At 51.7% G+C, this 22,069-nt stretch overlaps 1 protein-coding gene across 1 annotated transcript in view; it reads right to left on the reverse strand.

Moving 5' to 3' along the window:
• TWIST2 (twist family bHLH transcription factor 2) overlaps positions 1-22,069 on the reverse strand; it is a 52,843-nt gene that overhangs the window by 29,091 nt on the left and 1,683 nt on the right. The window lies entirely within an intron of this gene.

Raw genomic sequence — 22,069 nt, forward strand, 5'->3', positions numbered from 1 at the left:
ACGCCCCGCCGTCCTTCACTCATTTCTGCGCTTTCATGCATTCGGCACCAAGTCACGGGCAGAGTTTACATGAGCACAGGCACTCCGCAGGGAGGGGCCCGGTGTGGCAGAGAGAGGGAGCACGTCCCAGTGACAGAGGAGCACGTGCCCCTGCACCTGGACGGCTCAGGTGCACGGGAGCCCAGGGCAGATACCTCTCTACCTGACCACAGCAAGCATCCAAACAACGCCAACCTTGACCTTGCCAGGGAGGCGGGCCCTGCCGGTGCTCCGGGAGAGGAGCAAAGGGCCAGAATGAAAGATTTTTTTTAGCAAACTACCTTGAGGCAGTGGGAAATGGGCCACGGTGGCAGTTGGTGGAGGCTGGCATCCACCAGGGAGAAAGTCAGTGGGCCGGGGTCCAACCAGGACACAAATCATTGCAAAAGTTCAGCCTTCTGTTTGGAGGCGAGGGACACTGCAATGTCTCGTTGGGCTGCATCCTAACATTTTTTCCATTCTTTTGCAAAAGGCGAACATTAAATAACTAAATCGGACACTTTAAGCCCCAGTAACATGGGACTGAAGAGGAGCACTGTGCTTGCAATTAAGATAACCACCAGAGGAAAGGCGGGAGCTTTGAGCAAATGAGGTTTCCATTCTACTGGGCTCAGTAACGCAGGAGGAGTCCACCAAGGGCCTGCAGACAGCCGTGTCCCCACATCCTTGCTTCCCTTGAACAACGGAGGCCGATAACCGCCCTCGTCCCCGCCAGGTTGCCGTCTCGGCCTGCCATGCCACAGGAAACCCGTCTTCTGGGAAGATGGTGCCCACCCCTCGTCTCCCAGAAGGGCTCCTAAGTCCTCCAAGACACAGATCATGTCTCAGCCTGATGGAGAACAGCCAGTGATTATCAGCAAGGTTAGAGCAAGTTACAGCCCAGCTTTGGGGTGACGCAGTGTCCCCGTTTTCAGGGCAGGTTTGGGGACAGGGACCGTAGACCAGAGAAGCGTAGGTTTCCAGGCTCATCCGAGCGAGATGTGAAAAAACACATTTCATTATTTTGTTTTTGGCACTGAGACGTTCCAGAACATTCCTTACAGGCTCACTTATCAAGTCGTTCAAAGACAAATGGGACTCTGGGTAGAGTTTGGCTTCTGTCCTCCCGGGAGGCGGGGTTGGGGAGGGGGGGTGGTACTTGGTAGCACATAGCTGAGGGGGGACGTGCAGGTGTGGATTCCAGCCGGCTCTGCAGCCTGCCCCGCCCCCATGCACACCCCACACCCTGGATGCACACATCCCATGCCTGCTGTCCCCTGCTCCCGGGTCCCTCTGGTGACTCTGCTCAGCTCTGCTAACCCCTGACCTTGGCAGAAGCCCCTCGTTCCAGGCAACCCTCTGCTCAACCTGCCTCTTCAGAGAAGCCACGAGCTGCCAGGGTGACGCCAGCCTCCTGTCCCCACTCCCTGCGCCCCCAGCTCTGCTGTCCTGCACAGCCCCCCCGACAATGACTTGAAATCTCGTGGTGTGTGCCCTGCCTGCTGCCCCCGGCCCATCAGGCCAAGCTCCTTGGAAGCGGAAACCGCCTTCCTCTGCCCTGAATCCCAGCCTCTAATAGGAGCCCAGCACACAGACGGAGCTCAACCAGTTTCTGCCCCAGTGAAGGGCCGAGTCCACAGAGTGCCACACCTCTGTCTGGCCTTCCCAGGAGACGAACCCACTGCTTCCTTGTTTGCAAACCACTCTCACACCATGCTGACGTCCAGCATCACAAGTGGGGGCCTGCACGTCTGTCTTCCCAACTGGGTCGGGGTTCCTCCACAGGAGAAACTCGATCACGATCACCTTTAGTCTCTGAACAGCCAGTGCTCAGTAAATGTGTGCACGACGTGGAGACAGGGCTCTGAACGCCAGCGCTTCTGGACCAGCCCAAGAACGTGTGCTCCGGGCCGCACATCCCAGACCTCACGCCTGCACCTGCAGGGAGGCGAACCGGCGCCTGCTGCGCCCAACGCACCCACCGCCCCGGTGAGGCCACCTGCCCCCAGGCACGTCCCAGCACCCGGGATCTGTTCCTCTTCTTGAAAGTCTTTCTTTAGATTGTAATGAAAAACACACAGCATTACACATTACCATACATAAAACAGGTAACCAGCGAGGACCTACTGTATGGCACAGAGAATTATACTCAATGTTTCACAACCCCGTATAAGGGAGGAAACTCTGAAGGATACATTGGTGGTGCTCACTCATTAAGTCAACTCCGACTCTGCGACCCCATGGACTGCAGCACGCCAGGCTCCCCTGTCCTCCACCACCTCCCGGAGCTTGCTCAAACTCATGTCCATCAAGTCGGTGATGCCATCCAGCCACCTCATCCTCTGCCTCCCTCTTCTCCTTTTGCCTTCAATCTTTCCCAGCACCAGGGTCTTTTTCCACTGAGTCAGCTCTTCGCATCAGGTGGCCAAAGTACTGGAGCTTCCACTCCAAGGATATACGAATGCATACTCCAAGGATATACGTGTGCGTGTATCTACAATAGCTTGCTAGTTTGGGCACGCAACACAGTGGTTCAGCTTTATATATGAAAACAGACTGTTATAGACTGTTATTCAGTCACTAACTTGTGTCCAACTCTTTCACTACTGCATGGGTCGCAGCCAGTCAGCGTCCTCTGTCCATGTGATTTCCCAGTCAAGAATACTGGAGTGGGTTGCCATTTCCTTTTCCAATAGATTACACACACACACACACACACACACACACACGCACACACACACACGCACACACACACACGCACACACACACGTATGTGTATAATTGAATCTATGCTCTATACCTAAAACTAACAAACATACTGTAAACTATACTTAAATGTTTTAAATAAATGTGGGAAAAATGCAGCATAAAACTTACCGTCTTTACCATTTTAGGTGTATAGTTCAGTAGCATTTAAATATCACACAGTTGTGCAACCAGCCTCTGGAACTTTCTCATCTTGAAACACGGAAGCTTTGTACCCGTGCGGCAGCACCTCTCCTATTTCCTCCTCTGCCCAGCGTCTGTCTCTAGGACCCTGACCATCCCGGAGGCCTCGCACGAGCGGAATCGCACAGTATTTCTCTTTCTGTGTCTGGCTCATTTCTCTTGGCCTAAGATGCTCAAAGTCCACCCACAGCGGAGCCCGTGACAGTGGGCCCTCCCCTCACAAAGCTGAGCGACATTCCACCCAAGGGATAAACTCCGTTTTGCTCATCCATTCAGCCCTCAGCGAATACTCAGGTGGCTCCCGCCGCTTCACTGTCCTTTCGGGGGATTTTCCGTTTCCACAGCCGCTGCACCATCGTCAGTGCCACCAACAGGGCACGCTTCCCCACAGCCTCGCCAACGCTTGCTGCTTTCCTGCTTCACGGAAGCAGGCACCGTAACGGGTGTGAGGCGGTATCTTACCGCGGGTTTAATTTACATTTATCTCATGACGGGCAACGTAGAGTATCTTTTCCTGTACTTGGCAGCCATTTGTATATCATCTTTTCCAGTTCTACTTTTTTATGTTTTTTGATGCAGACAGTTTTTAAAGTCTTCATTGAGTTTGTTACTTTACTTCTGTTTAATGATTTTTTCTTCTTTTTGACCCTGAGGCTTGTGAGATCTTGGCTCCCCCATCAGGGGTTAAACCCGCTCACCCTGCATTGGAAGGTGAAGTTTTAACCACTGGACCACCAGGAGAGTCCCTGTGTATCAACTTTGCAGAAACGCCTATTGAGGTATTTTACCCATTTTTAAATCAGATCTCAATCGTTGCTGTTAAGGTCAGAAATCCTTCACGTATCCTGGACTTGCACGCATTTTCTCAAACACACGATTGGCACGCACCGTCTCCCATCTGTAGCTCCCTTTTCACTCTGTCGAGTCCTGTCGTGCACAGAAGTCCTTCCAGTGGATGGAGGCCCATCGGCCTATTTTTGCCTGCCTTGCTTGTCTCCTGAAAGTTTTACTGCCAGAGCCCAGATTGTTCTTTTTGGAAGGAGAAGATTCCGTCTCCACAGGGTAAACAAGCCGCGGCAACAGCAGCCGGTGCCAGCGCGTCTCGCGGACTCCCTTCCTCCAGAGAGCTCCTCGCGCACGTGCCTGGCTTCCGTCCTGCGCCCTCGAGCCCATGATGCCCCCTCCTCCTCGAGCCGTGCCCGCCTAGCCACTTCTCCGTGGAGTCCTCCCTGGCCTCTGCAGGAAACAACTCAACCTTCAGGCGTCTGCATTCCCCACTCCACGCCATCTGACTGCCCACGGTCAGCATGGTCCACCCCGTGGCACCCCCATCACCAGCGTCAGAGTGGGCAGAGACCAGGGTGCGGGGCGTCCCACCGTGGCTGTGCTGAGCCACCACCTCTGATCCTTTTTCGTTCCCATATCTCCCCCCCACCCCACCCAGAGGCTGGACTGTCATGGGGACTGGTGGGTGCAGGACCAGGCAGGCAGGGGCTCGCCAAGCCTGTGTCCCATCCACGCTGAGCCCGGCCAGCCACATCTGCACGTGTGAGCGACAGAGGATGGCATGGGGGCCCAGGGCCCGGAGACTCAGCCAGCTCAGAGCATGGCTCACCTTGCAGACCGAGCCCCAGCCCACCCCAGAGGACAGCACCTTCTGTCCTGGGGGACCCACCAGGGGCTCCCGTGGGCCAGCCGGGGACTGCAGAACGGAGTGACTCGGCCCCCTTCCCTCTCCTGGCTGAGACCTGCAGCGTCATCTCTGCCCCAAAACCCACTGGACTGGAGCTTTGCCCAGCGTGTGCTGGGGTGAGGGGTCAGCTCTAGGCAGATGTCAGTCTGGGGGCTTGGAGCCCACCAGCTCTCAGCCCCACTGAGTCCCACTCTAAACAGGACGACGTGCCAGACGGTGCCCAGGCCCCTGAGTGCCCCGGGAGCCTCGGGCTGGTGCGGCCAGCGGAGCCCTGGCGCCCGGGCTTGCATCTCAGGGACACAGTCCCCGCCGCGCTGTGCCGGTGCGTGCTCGTCAGGGAGGTGGTCCAGGGGTGCCAGCTGCTGCCCCGGGCTTCCGCTACCTCCGTTCCTTCTTTGAGCCATCCTCTCATTCCACGTAAAGAGCCTCACTCGGGAAGCAAGCCCTCCTCCTGTCTCAGTCCTGCAGGGCAGGGCCTCATCTCCTCCTTCTGGCAGCCACCTGGCACACCCCACCTTCTGGGTCCCACTGGCCCTCCTTCTCACATCATGCAGGCCCTTGGGGATGGCGCCCAGAGACCTCGGAGGCAGGGGTGCCACCCCGCCCCTGGCCGCCCAGCCTGCTCATCAGCTTCTTTCTGGTGAGGATGCTACTGCATTTCAGCCCTGGGTTCGAGGCACATCCCAGGTGCGGCAGGATGACCTGGAGCCCAGGCCTGGCAGCCAGTCTGTCCACCCTGGCCTCTGTCTCTGGAGGCTGTTTGCTGGCGGCTTGCCCAGTGCCCACCCCGTGCACCTGGGCACACAGGGCGTCCTGCAGCCTCCGCAGCAAACGCGTCTTCTGTCTTCTCCATGGCTACCCAGACTCACCTCCCTCCTATTGCAGCCGCCCCACTCCAGGAGCCGGACTGGGCTCTTCTCGGTGTGCCCTGACCCTCAAAGCCACTGTAGAGAGCCTGGTGAGTGTGCGTGTGTGTGAGACAGTGTATTGAGGTCGGAGGAGATATCACACAGCGTAGAGCATCTCAATTCTCGAAAATCACCAGTCACACCCACAATTCACCAATTACCCACCCCTACATCCGGATATGTGTCTTCTGTATATCATCAAAAATCACCACTCACGCCCCCCAGATCGGAATGTGTGTCTTCCCCACATCACCCGCCCCAACCCTGCTAGGATGCACTGTGGCAGCTCTCTGTCCCTCCCCCTCCGAAGAGAGCGGCTCAGGAGCTGTGGCCCCTCCAACGTCACAGCCCGCCCCCACTCCCGCAACCATCACCGGCTCCTAGGATGGATGAAGCCAAAGCTCTGTCGTCCACAAGCCCAAGGCCCCAGCCAGCGGCCGGGGAACTGCACATCCCCAGCACTTTATCCCACATGCGCTTCTGTGTCACAGATGCAGCGTGAGTTCTTTGTGCACTTGGTAGGAGACAGAGGGCCCTCCCGCGACCCCCTCGCCTGTATTTTCCACCATGCAGACACACCCCGTGTGCAAGCCACAGGCCGGGCCTCGGGCTGGGCCATAGGCAAGCCGTGGTCCCCAAGGTGCTCAGGCCATCCTGATGGTCAGGCTGGAGAGAGTTCCAGCACCGGGGCCAGTGCGGGGAGCACGGGGCGCCGGGGGGCGCCACACACAACACAGCTGGCGGGCCTCAGCCAAAGCCACTCGGCTTCCCCGTCTGTGGGCTGAGAGTAAGAGCGCCCACTCACGGGCGGCTGCAGGAGGATAGGCACTGCTCGTCAAGTGCCGGGACCCGGAGGGAAGCACTGCCCTCACGGCCTCAGCGGGCCCTCGCTGGTCTCCCTGGCCCCCTCTGCTTCTCCTGGGCTGTGCGGTTCTGCCCCTGACACCAGTCTGGAGGGGGGCCCTCACACACCCACGCAGCCGGGACTGTGGGTGGGAGGCACCTCCACCAAAGCCACCCCCAAGCCTGGTCTCACTCAGCTGCTCCCTGGGGGCCTCTGACCCCCATGGACCCATCCATCCCTTAGAGCACAGGAGTCCAGAGAAGGGGCTGCTCGAGGGGAGGTGCCAAGAAGACAGTCCTGAAGGGTGGGGTGCAGGGCATGGAGCAGTGTTCCATCTGGGCCTGAGTGGGCCAGGCCGGAGGCACCCAGGGGCGGGAGGACCCCAGGCAGGGTGGGCCCTGGGCCCTGCGTCTCTGCAGAGCAGCCCAGGCCGGCGCCCCTGACACATCCCATGCGGTCCTGGCCCCAGCCTGGGTCCTGGCATCCTGGGCCCCTCGTCCCCTTGCCCAGGCTGACCCACAGGAGCTGGGTGCTGCCTCCTGCCCTGGGCTCCTGGCGCCCCATTCAAGCCTTCCTGCTCTGTTTATTTGCACAGCCAGAAGACAAAAAGCCGTCGCTCTGAGTCACTCCTGTTCCCCAGTCGGCTCTGATTCATGCAGGAGGCCCACGGCGGGGACTAGCCCGGCCGTTAACCTCTTGGTTTCTTTATGTCTCTACGGCAAAGGCATGTGTGGTTTCGGACTGAGAATTCAAGCACGGCCCGCTGCATCCGCGTGCTCGTGGGCGAGCTGCTGAGGACGGGTGGCCCACGGGAGAAGGCCTGCCCCGGGCTTCCCCTCCTGGATACCTCAGAACCACCTCACCCGGCAGTAATGGAAACTTACAAACATTTCAATCATCATCCTGCAAAGGATCGGGCCATCTGACAAGGGTGGTTCCAGGATGTTCCAGAAGTGTGCACCAACATAGCCCTGGGTGTGAAAGAAGCCAGGCTCAGAGATAATTCGATCATGGTTCAGAATCAGAAAGGAAACGTGAGGCTCAGAGCCAGGCTCAGCCTGGGGACCCTTGGCTGGGAGGCTGCAGGTACAATTCAGACCCCAGAGAAGGCTATAAACAACCAGGGTCCAGGGCTGCAGAGAATCTGACTTGCCCAGATGGGAGGGAGTGGAAACCCACCAGCACCGCCAACCCCTCCTCGGGTCCTGAATGTGTGAGGTTCGTCCCGAAGGCCAGGAGCGAGGGGTGAGCGATTTCTGTCTCGAGTCCCAGTGACCAGTGAACATAAGCGCCCCCAGAAGGTCCTCTCTGGGTCCCTCTGAGTCTGGATTAGGGGGACCGCCTGTTCACTGTATCTTCTCCACTTGCTTCTATTAATACAAATCTGAAGCGGTTCGTGATTAAGAGCAAATATCCCCCACTACAGAGGGAAGAACAGAAAAGAAAGACGAATGAGGAGGCTGAACCCAAACCGAGGGCAGGGGTGACCACGGGGGCAGAGGATGAGCTAAGCGCCTGTGCCGATCCGCCCCGGAGATAAAGGGCGGAAAACGGAAAGATGCCCGCCCCCAGACCCCACGAGCCTGCCCAGGGTTCTGCTAGGGAGCCCAGCTGGGCCAGGTTGGCTGGTTCCAGGAGAAGACAGCGGATGATCGTGGCATTAAAGGCACCGCGGTGCGAATACAGACGACCGGGGATGGAATGGGGAGCGGGGATCATGGAAGATGCAGAAACTATCTCGGAGTTACTTCCGGAGAAACTGAAGCTGTGACTCGGAAAGGAAGCTCCAGCGAGGGTGGGTCTGTGGGAGGGCAGAGGGCTTCTCGGGGTGGGGGAGGGGACTGGGGTGGGAGGGTGAACAGAGTCTGGAGAAAGGGGTGCTTGGGGTGAGTCCTCCACTCTCTCTCTCTCAAAAAGTCCCAGTGGCTTTTCTCAAACCGCATAAGTGATACACGACATTTGTGGAAAATTTGGAAAATAAAGGAAAGCAATAAAAATGAGGAGAGTTCGAGGCGCTTGCGTTGACTCTAGTCCACAGACACCTGCCCTTACCGTTTCTCTGGACAAGGACGCCCCTGCAAGCACACACACTGAACCCCCAACCTGAGGTCGTGCAGGGCCGTACACCTGTCTCCCTCCCATTATTACGTCTCTGCTGAGAGGTGCAGCCAAGTGAAAGTCGCTCAGTTGTGCCCAACTCTTTGCGACCCCACGGACTATACAGTCCATGGGATTCTCCAGGCCGGGATACTGGAGTGGGTAGCTGTTTCCTTCTCCAGGGGACCATGCCAACCCAGGGACGGAACCCAGGTCTCCTCCACTGCAGGCGGATTCTTTACCAGCTGAACCACAGGGTGGAGCCCTACATGTCTGCTGACACCACAGAATTTGCTGGCTGTCTAGTGCTCCAGCGTAGGGATGAAGCGCCTATGCCACAGCTTCCCAGGACCCTCCCTAGTGTTAGCGAAGCTGATAAGAGGGTCTTCGATGCAAGACAGAGCCACGGTGATTCACTCAAGGTAACTCCTGAAAGTGGGTTTGCTCCGTGCAAGCCGCTTTCCAATTCTTCAGTCTTTTTTACCTACTGTCAAAACCTCTTTAGAAAGATTTTACAAGTTATCTTCTCCCTGGCAGGGACAGAGGCCCTGGCTCCTCACAGTTTCCTCAATAACAGGAATTATCATCATATATTATATGTATTATTATATAATAGATAAATAATAATAAATAAGGCGAGGAACCAGAGATCAAATTGCCAACATCCACTGGATCATCGAAAAAGCAAGAGAGTTCCAGAAAAACATCGATTTCTGCTTTATTGACTATGCCAAAGCCTTTGACTGTGTGGATCACAATCAACTGTGGAAAATTCTGAAAGAGATGGGAATACCAGACCACCTGACCTGCCTCTTGAGAAATCTGTATGCAGGTCAGGAAGCAACAGCTAGAACTGGACATGGAACAACAGACTGGTTCCAAATAGGAAAAGGAGTACGTCAAGGCTGTATATTGTCACCCTGCTTATTTAACTTCTATGCAGAGTACATCATGAGAAACGCTGGGCTGGAAGAAACACAAGCTGGAATCAAGATTGCCAGGAGAAATATCAATAACCTCAGATATGCAGATGACACCACCCTTATGGCAGAAAGTGAAGAGGAGCTAAAAAGCCTCCTGATGAAAGTGAAAGAGGAGAGTGAAAAAGTTGGCTTAAAGCTGAACATTCAGAAAACTAAGATCATGGCATCCGGTCCCATCACTTCATGGGAAATAGATGGGGAAACAGTGGAAACAGTGTCAGACTTTATTTTTTTGGGCTCCAAAATCACTGCAGATGGTGATTGCAGCCATGAAATTAAAAGATGCTTACTCCTTGGAAGAAAAGTTATGACAAACCTAGATAGCATATTCAAAAGCAGAGACATTACTTTGCCTACTAAGGTCTGTCTAGTCAAGGCTATGGTTTTTCCTGTGGTCATGTGTGGATGTGAGAGTTAGACTGTGAAGAAAGCTGAGCGCCGAAGAATTGATGCTTTTGAACTGTGGTGTTGGAGAGGACTCTTGAGAGTCCCTTGGACTGCAAGGAGATCCAACCAGTCCATTCTGAAGGAGATCAACCCTGGGATTTCTTTGGAGGGAATGATGCTAAAGCTGAAACTCCAGTACTTTGGCCACCTCATGCGAAGAGTTGACTCATTGGAAAAGACTCTGATGCTGGGAGGGATTGGGGGCAGGAGGACAAGGGGACAACAGAGGATGAGATGGCTGGATGGCATCACCGACTCAATGGACGTGAGTGTGAGTGAACTCCGGGAGATGGTGATGGACAGGGAGGCCTGGCGTGCTGCGATTCATGGGGTTGCAAAGAGTCGGACATGACTGAGCAACTGAACTGAACTGATATAATGCATAAAATATATTATAAGATGTGTAAAAAGCAGAAAATCCACTTTAATATAAAATCATGTCCTCTTATTTTATTTTGAGTTTCTTGGCTACTGTTGAGGCTCAACACTTTTTTATGTGTCCTGGCCAAATGAATGTCCTCTTTTATAAATTCATATATTTTGCCCTTATTTTCTGCTGGGTAATTATCTTTTCTCTTATGGATCTTTAAGCGTTCTTTGTCTTGCTAAGAATATTGATTCCTTATGAAACAGATTGTAAATACTTCCCAGTTCCTTTCAAAATCTGGATATCCTAGTTCTTTGGTGCTTGGAAGTTTAATTTTCTAGACTTTTTCTCTGTGACTTGTTTGCTGTTCCCAGATGAAGCTCTGAACGCAGAAGCCACGCTGTGAAGGCTCCATCAGCAGCGCCTTCAGTTCCCTCCGTGTCCCCTGTCAGACTCTGGGGTGGGTGCACCCCGGGGTTGTGGGGGGGGCATGCATGTCAGTGATTCCTGCCAAACAGAACTGCAGACCTTGATGGGACAAACTGCATTCACCGTGTCCGCCCGGATTCACCGGGAGGCCTGATTTGGTGGCAGACGTTTTCACGGAGAGGTTGGGTGACACCTGACCAGCTCTGGGCACAGTGAGAGCACGAGGTGGCTAGACGGTGCTCCCCGCGTGTGAGTCTCCAAGGGTGCCAGCTTAGCTCCCATCACCCTGATGGTACAGGGCTAGCCAAAAATTTCACTCAGGTTTTTCTGTAGCATCTTGTGGGAAAACCCAAATGAACGTTTTGGCCAACCTGATATCTCTGACTCGATGGGACCATCCACGAGATGGACATGGGTTTGGGTGAACTCCAGGAGTTGGTGACGGACAGGGAGCCCCGGCACGCTGTGGTCCACGGGGCGCAAAGAGGTGGACATGACTGAGCGACTGAACTGAACTGATATTTCTGAACCTAGCTGGAGGAAGGATGGAGACCCACCACCTCCAACCCTGGATAGTGCCCTCCCTGGAGTGCTGGCCCAGTGTCCACAGAGTGGCCCACAGGGGAACATGGTGAGCCTGTCGCTCAGGGCAGAGGTGGCGGGACAGCAGAGCAGCGTCCCCGGGCACCGCAGCGCTGGACCGCACATGTGCTCGGCGCCCTCGTGAATCAAAGCTCACGCCCTCCGCATTCGGGCTCTGCGCTCGCACCTGCGGGAGGAAACGCACCGCATGGAGGCATCGGGGTCCCCGGATGTGTCTGGCTTGTGGGGGGCCCCCGGGGTTCTGGTCAGGGAACCAAACCACTTAACTCAGGGAGCCGGCAGGCAGCCGGGGTCCTGCCTTGTGTCTCCACATGAGTCCTCGCGGAGCAGCTTGGGGGAATCTGCCTCCCTTCTTCCCCTCCTGGTGACTTTCCTTTTGGGGGGGGAGGGTGTAGTCCCCTACACCAGGAAGAGGGGAACAGCAGCAGCATCTCTGCTTGCACCCCTCCTGGGAAGAGTCTTCTCTCTCAGCTTCCAGCTCTCCTGGGCCCTCTTGTCCGGATTCTCCACACAGCCCGTGAGCCCAGCCCCACCTGTGGGGTTTCTGCAAGCAAGTCAATGTGCGGACTGGGCAACACCATGAAGGCGGTGGTGTCTTTAGAAATGGACCCAAACCCCAGCAGAGGAAGCCCCAGGTGAGCACGCACCCTCCAGCCCTCTCCGCGGGTCCCCGGGGCGGTGGCCAGGAAGCAGGTGAGGGGTGAACACATTCATGAGGGCACCATGCCCGTCGGCAGACCGGCACTGCTGCGCCCGGGGACATTGGTCTGCTGTCCGAGCGCCTCTGCTCAGAGCAATTGAACCGGGGTCTCGCCCCACCCCTCTGGGTGCCACACCCTGTGGACGCCAGGGCAACACTCCAGGGGGGACAGAGAGCACGCATCCACAAGGGAAGGAGAGACGACCCCCAGCTGGCCCTGAACGATGTCCCACCCCCCCTCCTCCCCTTGCCCCTCTCTCTGCGGGCAGCCCCCAAGAGGCTGGTCACACGTCCACTCTGCACTGGGCCAGGGTCCCGGCCCTGCGAAAGGCAACTCTGGAGAAAGAAAGGGATTCATTCACAAGAGCAGCTCAGGGCTTGAGGCCCCCTTCTCAGGAATCACCACGTCAGGGCGGCCACAGAATCCGTCCCCTTTGAGCCTGAGAACTGGACTGAAATGGTCTGATGAGTGGGTGGGCCCTGGGCTTTGGGGAGCCCAGTGTTGGATGCAATGGGCTCCAGGGATCCCGGGCCAGCCACTCGCATGGGTGTGGAAGATGCTTCTGCTCTGGTCCATTGGTCGCCAGCCAGCAGGGCAGAACCCTGGGGCCACTCACTCCCCTGCCCCCTGCCACCCCCACCCCAGTGCCCAGCCCCCAAACAGAGGCTTCGAGAGGTATAATCGACAGGCTGCCAAGTGTGCTGTCAGAATTGTTTGAGGAACTTTTCTGATGAAGATGTAAGAGAGAGATTTCGAAAGGAAAACGCTTTTAGGCTGCACAAGCCGACAAGATGAGAAGCCTCTGATAAGGGCTGAACCACAAGAAAGTGGACGAAAGCGGACAGTCTAACCCACCTCCACCCTCGAGGCCTACTGGTCACCAGAGAGGCCCCGTGGTCTGACTCATACGGGGTTTTTTTGGTGCTAAAATACACATAATATACAATTTATCATTTCAACCATTTTAAAGTATACAATCCAATAGAATTTCACTCAGTTGTGCAAACATCACCACGATCGAGTTCCAGACCTTTTCCATCACCCCAAACAGCAATCCCACACCCGTGAAGCGGTCCCATCCCAGCCCGCCCCCACCCAGCCCTGGTCCCCGGCAACCACGAATCGGCTTTTGCTTATCCCGGATATTTCATACAAATGGAGTCACACACTTTCCGGTCTTTTGTGTCTGAGTTCTTTAACTCAGCATAAAATGTTTTCAAGCCCCGCCCGTGTTGTATGAATAGCCTGAGTCAGAGCACCATTCCCTCGGCCAAGTAATACTCCACTCGTCAGACAGGGCACAGCACACTGACCCCCCTCAGCTGGTGGACGTCTGTATCGCTTCCACCCCTGGCCGCTGTACGCAGTACTGCTATGGACATTAGTGAACACTTCGGTCTGAACACCTGCTTTCAATTCTTTGGTGTATACACCCAGGAGGAAATGGCTGGGTCCTACTGGCTCTTGGAATGTTGATAACCACAGAGCTATCTGCACCTTACTCCGCTTTTTAGACACAAGAAGACTGAGTTCCAGCGAGGCTCTGACATGCCTCAGCCCAGAAGTGCAGGGCTGAGAGCAGGAAAGCGGTGCCCACTGCCTGGTCACATCCAGGGAAGTCCTACTCAGACCCTCCCTCCCTTAGACACAAGACAGCGGGCTTCCCCCAACAGATTCACTTGGAGACCTAACCTGCTCCCACAAGAGCAAAGCCTTTGCTTTCTAATTATAGTCTCCCCAAATAGAAAAAGACCATGTCAGAGGAGTTCTTTCCAAGGGAAAGAATTACAGACGGTTTAGTCCAGAAACAGTATTTTCACTGAAGAGCAAAATGCATTGTGGAGAGACAAGGTGACCACATACAGTCACGGACATTTAAAACCCTCAGAATTCATGAGTTACTGCTCCACCCCAAGAAGCGTAAGCAGAAGAGAGCTCAGCGCGTGATGGAGACACACCAGCTTTGCCCTCTGTGTCCTCACGCCCCCTTCGCCTCTTTCTGGTTAGAAAAAGTGAAATTATGTAATTAACACTGAATGACACTCGCCGCAACTTTCAAAAAGTACACAACACAAGCAGATTGTCTAAGAGCGTGCTTCATAGTATCTGCACATTGACACACTGCTGAGGACAAGCCAGGCGGGTGAGCTCTGTCGTCCCTGCAAATAACACTTCATCACCGTTAGGAGCTCGGCCCCTCCAGCAGAAGGACACTTCACGAGATGGACACTCGGCTTCTCTCAGCAAAGCCAGGCTTGTCTGTTTCCCCTGCAACCCTCGGAGGTGGGCAAGTGTCTTTAGATAGGGGGAGCTTGGAAGTGAAATTGACGGAGGGGCTGGAACCCCAGGAGAAGGAAATAAATGCTGAGTTCCCACTGCCTCCCGTTAACCTTGGCAAAGACCGAGCCACACTGGGCTCACGCTCAGGCATCCATCCGCGTGACCTGAGGGTGGATCAGGAGCAGGTCCAAGACCCGTCCAGTCCAGCTGAGCACTGTGGAGATCCGCATTGTGGAGACCGCCACCTGGGGTCCCCACCCCTAAGCGGAGGGACCACCCTGGCCACAGAGCTCTCAGGGACCTCTGCTTTCTCGGGCACCAGAGGCACCCAGGGACGGGGGCAGGGTCCTGCAGTCAGGGGCCACCTCTGGGATGCCTCTGATGCCGTCTGGGGTGATGCTGAGCCCTGGGGGCACGTGGCAGGCGAAGGCTCTTCAGGTCTTCTTTTAGAGGCCCTGCAACCTCTGGCCCGGTGTGTCATCCCAGCCGGGTTGAGGAGGCCCTACCGGATTTTACAAAGTGCCACCTTCTGGGAAGACCAGGAGGGTGTGGCTCTGATAAACTACTCTTTTCTAGGCTCCTGCGGGAGCCTGGGGAGGGGGAGGGTGGGTGATGGGTCTGCAGGGACCAGCAGGGGGAGGTCCAGCTTCTGTTTCCTTACCAAGGGGGCTCAATCCCCTCGATCGCCCTATTTCCGTGTGAAGCTCTCCACACACCACTTTTCCTGTTCATACCTTCACTTTCTCTTTTATTTTGCCACTCCGGAAAAAGTTACCTTTGTCAGATTATAAAGCTTTGAGTGATTGATCTGTGTTTACAGCATCACTGGAGATGCAGACAAACATTGAATTACTCAAACACAGTTGTTCAATGTAATAAAACAGAAGTGGGTGTAGATAATAGCAATCTTTGAAATGAGCCGATAAATACATCATAGTCCCTGCTTTTTGCTTACCGTTTAATTAAAAGAGAATCTCTATCCTCAAAAAATTGTTTTAAAGAGACCTCTGGAACTGGCAATAATTTAACATCCAGCAAAACAGCCTTGACTTAATTCTGCCCTTAGATACCTGACTGTGTGGACTCTTGACACGAGAGGGAGGTGCGTGGAGATCGCGTGCAGTTCTGACACGGGCTCTGTGGAATCCCAGCCCCGGACGCTCCCGCTGGTGGCATCACCATGAGGTCCATGCAGTTCTGGCCGGCTGAAGCAGGTCATTTTACACAAGAGAAATCAACAAAACAGGACGCACCACGCTTCCTGGGGCACAGATATCCACTGTGGGACTTCCAATATCAGTGAAGCAATTTTCCTAGAAAATGTTAGCAACGGTCACTAAGGAGAAGGAGTCGCCAAGCACAGGGGTGTGTGTGCTGGGGGCGGGGGGGCGGATCTGACTGCACATCTACGGCTGAGCCCACTGGACTTCCAGAACACCCGGGACCGCTCAACTCGGAGAACCTGAGACGCGCGCGTGATACTGTGGGGACGTGATGATGGCCTTGGTGCTCCTCCTGTATCACCTACTATGATATAGAACCTTATGTGGACTCCAGTCAATAATCGTGATAGAGTTCAGCTAAAGAATAACCACAAGAAAGGGAGTGGGGTTGTGGGGGTCGGGGAGGGGTAGGAGCTGAAGAAGAAACACTCATGAGACCAAAAAAAAAAAAAAAAAAAAATGCACAAAGGACCAAGTCTATCTCAGGTTCCACCTGCAAATAGATACTGTGAAAGAGGGCAGCCACTTGGCTGTGTGTATCCTGAAGACTTTGAACAGTTTAGGCCCCGGCGTATAGTATGCAGTTTGGAAAGATTTAAATTCAGGAAAATTAATCTTCAGGGAAGACATTATTTGTCAATTGAATCCAATTATGTGACCAGAGTGGCTCCATCCCTGGGTTGGGAAGATCCCCTGGAGAAGGGCATGGCAACCCACTGCAGTATCCCTGCCTGGAGAATCCCATGGACAGAGGAGCCTGGCGCCACGGTCCATTGAGCTGCCGAGTCAGACACGACTGAAGCGACTTAGCACGCACAGATGCATGTGAACAGAGACGTGCTGATGCTCAACTTGAGACAGAATATAAAGACTCTTCCCCCCTCCTTTCCTCTCCAATTTGCAGTGAGGCAGGCACTTCCCAAAGAAACAATAAGCACCTGTGTATTGGTCAAGGTGGTCTCATTAAGGACAGGGCTTTCAATGAGCCCGGCCCTCCGGAAGTGACCCAGTAAGGATCAATCCTGCTAACGCTGCAGGCAAGCTCACCTTGTTCTTCCTCCACGGACTTGAGCGTCTGAGATCTGAAAAGCACACGAGCAGGGAGCAGGCACTTCTGCACCCATGGGGCCAGGAAGTCAAACAAAGCAAACGGCTTTTGACTTCTGATCCCACCGCACTCCCTGCAAACGAATCTACTTAAGGGACTGAGATTAATGAAAGGAAATAGCAGCTCAACGTCCATTTCTGGGTCTCCCTGATTGAAAGAGCACACTGCCTGCTCGCGTTCTGACTTCCAGGATGTTAAATCAAAGCGGAACACACAAAGAAACTCACCGCGGCAGCCGAGTCAGAGACGGTAAACCGCGGGCCTGTGTTTTCTTTCAGGGAGTTTGTTTATCTTACAAGCTGTCCCTCAAGAAGCCCTCACTTGTCTCTGGAGCAGGCAAACGTCTCCTGACTCTCTAAGGAGAGGGAGACTCTCAGAGAGAAGGTGACAGAAAGGCCAGTGTGACATTTCATTTGTACAGCCACAGAAGACTGCAGAACAACAAAAGCCGGGGCATCTGTCCTCCACGGGGAGTCGGAAAAAGGCTCCCCATGCCTCCCTTCTCCAAGCACAAGGCTAAACGCCCACCCTCAGGTTGCCTTCTGAGTTGCTCTGCCTGACTCTCCAGAGAGGCTCTGGCTGTGACCCCGCCAGAAACCTCAGCCCCCGGGGTTGGGGTTGGATGTTTGGCCACCATCAAAGGGTTAATACGAATTACAGTCTTTGCCCAAATCTTTCCTGCCAGTCACACGCCAGATCTGCACGTCCAGAAAACCAAAGGCAAACTCTCCATCATAAACAGCAAGAAAAAGGAATTTAATGCCAGACAACTCAGTTGACCATTCCCCCCACCCCAAACATGCAGGTGGCTATTTTCAAGGCTGAATATAAGCTAAAAAGAAAGGAGTATTTTTCAGAATAACCGAATTTGATAACTTAAAGCTCGTTGGATTCAACCCCGCCCTTCATTCAACCGACGGGAAATTCTGGTCTAAAGAAAGGAGAGACGTGCCCAGTTTTAAGAGGCACGGCTCTTAGGATGGGAAAAGTGAAATGACCATTCCACGGGAGCTGTCATGAGAAGCTGGGTCATCTTAGTCTTTCCCTGATCAAATAACAGGAAAACAAAATGATGGGAAGAAATTGAGCAATAACTGACAGCCTCCACAGACACACCATGCCTCAACCCTCCCAGTCAGGTCCCTTCTTACACATAATCACAGGATCATACTATTCTGAACGAGAGAGCTGTGGATAAAATAATACAGATATTCAAAGCACGAAAGACATTGTTTTGATTCAAAATGACTCTCTTTTCAACTAACCATGAAACATTTCTCTTGTGTCGGAATAAAGTTACCTGTTGACTTTTCCAATTTCTGAGTCTGCTCTTAGCGTGACAACTGCTAGCAATCACGGAAGAAAAATCCCACCGTGCCTTAGTTGACATCAGCATGAAAATCATAGTGTTAATGTCACCGTGTCTCACTCCAAAACAAACATTAAATTAAAGCTCATTTAATATAACTAAATTGCATTCAAATACTTACTACTGAACCTACACACAAAATACGTCCCTATTAACAGCAAACAAATCCTAATGTTAAACAAACATGACTGAGTTTAGGATTTGATACCGGTCTGTCTTTCTCTTTCTCTGTCTGTCTCTCTCTCTGGGTCTCTCTGTTTCTCTCTCTCTCTCCACCTCTCAACTGTGTATGACTCCAAATACTAATATTTCAATCTCTCCACTTCTTGGATGAATCATTTTGATAAATCACTGGCTTTAGAACAGTTGTGTGTGTGAGAGAGAAACATAAGTCAATGCAGACAGTATCTTACAATCAAATGTTGTCAGTTTCAGACAGTATCTTTCAAGGAAATGTGTCAGTTTCTATATTTCCTAAAATTCCTCTGAAAACTATATTCTTGATTAGCATAGCAATAAATATATTGATTGGTATTTCTCCTTCAGATTTCTATGACGTTACTCTTTGTTTCTGAATGATAAGGAACCACTTCTAAATAGTTACATGTTGAAAATATGAGCAGTCCCCTTATAGTCTGAAAAGTGTGGTAATGCAAATGACTTCAGGAAAAAAGTGTATTTTTTTCTCAAAGCATATTTTTGGCTTATTACTCTGAGATGGGTATAATCCTTCCTTATATAATTTGCTCACTTGAATGAAACTTTTAAAATTCTTGTGGAATATCTTTTCTTTTGTTTTAAAGTGCTTCTATGTGGGGCATTTTTTACAGTCTTAATTGAACTTCTTACAATATTGCTTCTGTTGTTACACTTGGTGTTTGACCATGAAGCACATGGGAATCTTAACTCCCGGACCAGAGTTGGAACCTACACCACCAACCCCCCGCCCCTGCATTGGAAGGCAAAGTGTTAACCACTGGACTTCCAGGGAAGTCCCCTGGAATATCTTTTCTTTCAAACTTTTTACTTTGAGACAATGTTAGATTCACATGACGTTGTAGGAAATAATACACAGAGATTCTTTTACATTCTTCATTTCCTTTCCCCCAGTGGTAACATCTCGAAAACCTATATGCAATACCACAGTCAGGAGGCTCACACTGATACCCTCTCCAGATCTTACATAGATTTCCCCAGTTTCATATGCACCAATGCGTGTGTGTGCGTGTGCACACGTGCGTGCCTATTTCACTCTATACAGTTTTATCACATATGTGGACTCGGGTGACCATGCAAAATACGGTGTTAAGCGGTTTCCCCGTTTACTGTTCCATCCTGGCTTTACTTTTGACGCATCCACGTCCATCTCCCTCAGATTCCGTGTCTACTTTATGGCTCTCTCTGCATCTTGGCTACGCTAACTTAGTCATCTCTTCCTTGAATTTTACTGCCTCATCCATGAACTCTTTCTCGCAGAAGGCTTTGTTTTCGGTTTGCTTTTTGCAGCACATTTATCCTTTCCCAGGACAAGACACAAACATAAACAGACATTCCAGCATACATTCACAGGGTTTTTAAAGACACCAGTGAGAATAGATTAATATAAATACTAAGCTTAAAAACTGTCATAAAAGTTCAGCCTTTAAAATTGGCTTATTAAAATATTTGTTTTTTTAAAGCCCAGATTTAAACTGCAGTTATGAGTTATAGTACTCCGCTCAGAAAGAGTTTACGTTATGATCTTTCTGCCAGGCGAAAGGGATCTGGCATCTCTGCCGTCTGTCCAAAATATAGAGAAGCAGCGAGCATGAAAACTCAATTCTTTCAGGCTCGAGACTTGTCTGAAAAGAGTACAGCCCTCAGAAAACCTCAATAAAGTACTACATTTCAAATGACCTCAAACAGCCACTCTCAAAGTCCCACGCTTCCAGCCCCCACTCTGGCCAGATGGGCAGCGAGACCTGCTTCCTGCAAGACGGAAAGAGTAACTACAGACATTTAAGGGAACAATATCCAGAAAGGGAGGTCAGCCCCTACATCGGATCTTTCCAATGGGTGTTTTATAACAAAACATTGCTTACATTTCAAGTAGCTGGGTCATTCACTCTACTTCTTCCCATGACCAAGCTAAAGGTCAATTAGGATTCTGCATTCCCATTTTCCATAGGCAATTCATTTTCTTTAGAGACCAGCTAGCATTCCGAATGTAGCTGTTGACAGGTACCTCCAAGAAGTCAGTTTTCTGAAGAGAGGAAAAGGCTTACATGTATTGGACAGTTAGAGGGTCACCCTCGGTTCTCCAAAGTAACTAAAAGTTCTCAGGGAAACAAAGCTAGTATGTTGGGAGAAGGGACCTGTGGGAAACCCGCACATAGGGCTGAAGTTAGAGAGATGTCTTCTTTATCCACAAAGCTGGGAACAGGAAAAATGTCCGGCAAGTAGCCACCTCAGCCAGGTGCCTCTGACCATGCACTAGGACTCAGGCATTCATTGAGAAAACGGAAAACTCCTTTAGAGATTTTCTGCTTAGATGAACGCAGATGACTGTCCAAAGACACCTGATTTATTGTGTATTTGCATTTTTAAATACCAGGCCAAAGAAGAAGGTCAGGATAAACGTTAGCACCAGCCAAACTCCAACATTTCCTGTGTCTCTTTGTACTAAGGGACAGTTTCGGCATTTAATAGCATTGCTGCTCATCTAAACACAGACTTTCTCATGCATCTCGACAGACACTAAAACTGCACACCACTGATGGGAAGGTCTAGAAATTCTTTACTAATACATACGCCTATGTTTTAACATTAACATAACCTACGTAGCAGCATTTGGAGGAAATCAAACCAATTACGCCTGTATTCACACTCATACAGACTAACGGGTTAAAAACGGAAAGAGAGCAAAAGTTGGTCAAACACGCCTGATAGTAAAAACACGGCAAGTCCAGAATCATCCGCGTGTCAGCAATTTTCACATTTTCCTTCTCGTCCTGTACACAGTGGGCATCTGTCTACTAAGGAAACTGCTTTATCAGACCTGGTCAGTTACACTCAAGTATATGAAAGTAAATAGTGGGTCCCACAAAGATCATTTGCTCTCCAGCTAAATGTGTTTCTCCCTTACATTTTGCAGACTTTTCCCCCAAGTAAACTCTTCAACGCTTTTCATTTATTCATTACAATTAATACCTTTTGCTGTATATATTATTTAACTGTGATCTATGTCTGATAAGTTTCAGGAATGCAATTCTTTTTAAGTGAATTTTAAATGATCCTAAGAAATTCTTGCATTAAGGTAATACCTCTTGCTTTTGCTTTCAATAATTTTCTGGAGGGAAGCCTTAATGATAATTGTGTTGACATTTTCCTTAAACAAGGCTATATATGTGTACATTTTAAAAAGATGACCTTCCTCATCTGTTTGTTCTTATTTCAGATGTGCTATAAACTATGCATGGTGGAAAGGGTAAATGGAATTAACTAATGGACGCTCATAATTTAGGCAGCAAAAACCAGAATTAATGTATTATCCCACTGTAGCATTTTAGTACTCGCCAATCCAAACTTTCTTTCCTGGGAAAATATGTGATTGAGACATTTTCCATCTGCTTTCGACAGAGATCGGAGAAGATCCCCATAAGTGACTCTCTACTAAAAATTCTTTAAAAAAAAAAAAGCCTATAAAATGATTATTATCTTAGAGGCCTATTTCAAAAGTGAATGTTCAGTGGCACAGAAATAAAAACTAGAAAAAAAGAAGAAATAAAATCCACCTGTGCTAGAGGAGCCGTTCCTCCCCACAGCAAAAACGTGCAGATATTACATAGCACGTAGGAAAGAAAGGGGTATGCTTGGGAGAGTGGGCGGCTGCAAGCCCGCGATTAATCTAAACTCCTTCTGTGGGCAGTGGAGACGCGAAGAAAAACACTGCAAGATGAGCGACAAAGTCCAACAGACCAAGGAGTGAGGATTTTTAACTGGGCCCTCTCCCCACCAAAAATCGTGAGCTCTTCCTTCCATCGTCCGAGAGAGAGCCACGGTCACAGAGCC

Source organism: Ovis aries, chromosome 1 (genome assembly GCF_016772045.2).
Source record: "Ovis aries strain OAR_USU_Benz2616 breed Rambouillet chromosome 1, ARS-UI_Ramb_v3.0, whole genome shotgun sequence".
Classification (NCBI taxonomy): domain Eukaryota; kingdom Metazoa; phylum Chordata; class Mammalia; order Artiodactyla; family Bovidae; genus Ovis; species Ovis aries.